Here is a 3,959-nt window from a genome sequence, read left to right as displayed (position 1 = left end):
ATATTATTATATAGGTTAAATTTAAAGTTGAATTAATGATTTCAAAGACTAGGCAACTCACTACAATCAATAAACTCGAAGTTAAATAAACGGATTCTCTTTTACAAGTTAATATAAAAACATTTTTAGTATTATGTCATACAGATATATTGAATTACTTTAATATGATACTTACAATTTTTATTATTATTAATAAATAGCTTAATCTTAAACGTAATATCGGATTCAAGCAATCTTCAAGCAGGATGATAAAAAAATACCGCTGAGTAAAATTTCTATTCTCGATTTAAAACAAATAAATTCTTTTTTTACGATTTAGATAATAGATATTATATTATGCATGTATAAATATTTTAATAATGTTGTGATGTTATAATAAATTAATAATTTGTTACTTCTATGAATAAATAAGTAAATATTATGGATAAATTGATTTAAATTCTTAGTTTATTACTATTATTTTTTTCTTCACTGGAGTAGCCAATCATATATTATGCTTGATTATTGCTGGACTTAAATCATAATACATTGTGGTCTATTTTTTAAAATGTCCCTTCTTTACTCTTTTAGGTGATTACATACTTCATCACTGCCAGTATTATTTTGATTATATTTCTGAGACAAGTATTAAAAAAAAAATCATATCCTCGAAACAGAATGACGGATTATACATTATACATTTATACACACTCGAAATAGTTGAAAAATACGAATATGCCTATAATAAATGATTTAGTCTGCAATATATAAAAATATCATCGCTGGTATAAAGGGTTGAAAGCATTTTGATTTACAGCCTTATATTGGTATAAGGTATATACAAAGTGATTCAAAATTTATGTTACGACCATTTTATTATATAAATATTCAAAATAGTGAATAATTTATTACACAAAAGTTTTTGTATTTAGAAACATCTATTATGATTTCACAATTTAAAAATTGTTAACAACATTTTAGGGGGGTTTTGGGGGTCAACTTTAGAAATTCAAATGGAAATCTATACTTTTTTTGCAATCGTAATATGGGGGAAATTTTTTAATGAATTTTAGTGAATGAATAACATTAATTAATGCAAAACTCTATGCTTGAGAGCTATTTACAAATTTTAGAAATTGTAATAAATTGACTTTATGCTGACAAGTAGCTAATAGTGTCATTTATCAGTTATCACGTCATAATGAACCGCTCCCGCGTACTTGTACAAAATATTATAATATGCTTGTTGTATCATTGTATGTTATCCGCAATATTAATAATACATTTTAATGTGGTTTACCCACATAATTATATCATATCATAGTTTCATACTATCATATAATCATATATGATGACATGATGTCATACGTTATTCTGTGTAATCACTAATCAGTATTAAGTATAATATTATCCCTTGACATGTTATGAATACATAATATACATATATGTACATGTATGTATACATATGTATTTATATTGAAACATTTAATTTAAAGTATAGAGATTGTCATATTTTCTACACATTTTTTAATAATTTATATACTCAATATATAATTTAGAACTTGTGTAATTAAAAGTATAACACTTCTTTAAATACATGCCATTCTTATTTTTTAATAAAGGTATATTTAACTCCACCAAGAGACATTATAGAACTTAAGGAGAGAATTATAACTGAATGCAAGAATATTCCACCAGAAGTAGTAAAAGAATCCAGTATAAGTAACTTACAAAAAAGATTAAATATATGTTTCAATCAAAGAGGAAAACAATTTGAATACTTATTATAAATACATAGTAACTTATATGTAGTAATAAATTGTACAACAAATAATCTTACTTTAAATTATGTAAACACCAAAAATTTATTATTATTCACAGCAATCTGCTTTCAATCTAAAATTAACGTGTTTATAGTCATTTATAAAAAAGTATGTTTCAGAAAAAATGTAGAAGTCCTTTTTCAACTGTTAAAACTGTTAACAATTCATGTGAGAATTGTGTTACTATTATTATTATATCACAGAAGTAAAGTAACATAAGACAAAAGTTATGATTATATTATAGTTAAATAATCTTAAAATATTTATTTCTTCACAGATTAGTCATTGTATTTTTTAAACAAACTACTTTACATTTTTCTACACAATACTATACATAATATGTTAAATACTTAAACAAACACATAATATGTTACTTTAAAGTTTCAATTTTTCCAGCAGCCAATTAAGGTACCTACTTGGATTTATTAACTTAAAAGTTGGTACCTAATGCTAATTTGTTTATTAATTATGACATAATAATTAATAAGTCTTTAATTGATCATTTTGGACTTGCAGAACACAATGTCATGGTAGAGGTCCGATGATAATTAATTTAAAATAATAAATAATAATGTGAATTACATTATTACCATTTACCACATCAAATTAATCAAGTTTAAAAATAGTATGAATAAGTAACGAATTATGTATTAGTAAATTGTATACAATACATACAATATGTATGTATATTATAGAGAAAGAAATATAATAGTACTTATAGACATTAAAATTACAGAAAAGTATGGTTCATTTTTACATCAATAAAATAAATTGAAGGTACATTATAGTAACACTATTAAAAGATGATTTTTAAATGATTTCTTTAAATTAAAAAGTAATAATTATATTTAAAATGATAACAATTACAGTATCTACATGGTGGTTTTTGAAGCAAAGTTATAAATGTTAGAATATCTTTAAGATATTTTTACTTGAGATTAACAATACTTAATCCATTGATAAATTATTGAAAATTATGAATAAAATACAAGTATTTTTGGAATGATAAACAAATGTGTATCTTGATGAATTGCAAATAAGATGCACAAAAACATGAAAATTATATTTAAATAATTGATCTACTATCGATATAATATACTTATAAATATAATAAGCAATAAAATAATAAGAAACAAAAAAATCAAATATATTTCCATATGTTATCAATAAATTATCATTACTGACTCGGATAATTGGTTTTGTGTATATGTATAGGTGTATTAGGTACCTATCATGAACTAAGATATATCTTAGTTCATGGTACCTATTTATTATTTAATATCCCTAAATATAGAAATATACATATACATATATTGTAAATAAAATTTAAATAGTAAAATATATGAAAAGTATTATAAGTTTTTGAAATCTGGATAATTTATACCTACTTTAAAAAATTCAAAAATACAAAATTGTTAAGTTTTCAAGATAATAATATTATTAATATTATTAATAATAGGTACCATGATAACAATTATGGTAGGTATTATATTTGTTATAATAATGTAATGGACTATAATATGTATTAGGTTGAAATGAAGTATCTACCTATGACGAATAATCACTAAAAAGTAAACAGCCATGTGTATATTAATGTATTCACATGAAAATCAATTAGATAGGGATAGTTAAGTAGGCATAAATTTTTTTTTCAAAATTGTAGTATAAAATAAACCTTTGCTATTAATTAGTAATTGTATACATACATTTTAGAAGCTTTTGAAACATATTCAACACCTGTCAAATTCAGATGATTCCTTATTCTCTATTTACATACAAATCCGATCCGAGCTCTAGTTTTTTCCTTAATAATATATGACCTAAATCCAGACGCACAGTAATAATTTTAGCATAATATAAACTGTTTAACATACATTTAAATCTTGCAACATCTAAATCCAAAATTGAATTTCCGTTTGTCTTAATTCTTGAACTTGATCAGTTCAGCAGTTGTGACAGTTGGGTACATGTGCGTGTTAAGTGATAATATTATACTTAATACTGATTAGTGATTACACAGAATAACGTATGACATCATATATGATTATATGATTGGATGATACTATGATATGATATAATTATGTGGGTAAACCACATTAAAATGTATTAATATTGCGGATAACATACAATGATGGCTTTTAGCAATAATTTAAAGAT

This window comes from Melanaphis sacchari, unplaced genomic scaffold, assembly GCF_002803265.2.
Source record: "Melanaphis sacchari strain LSU unplaced genomic scaffold, SCAv2.0 Contig8_pilon_pilon, whole genome shotgun sequence".
Classification (NCBI taxonomy): Eukaryota; Metazoa; Arthropoda; class Insecta; order Hemiptera; family Aphididae; genus Melanaphis; species Melanaphis sacchari.
This window is presented reverse-complemented; position numbering follows the sequence as displayed.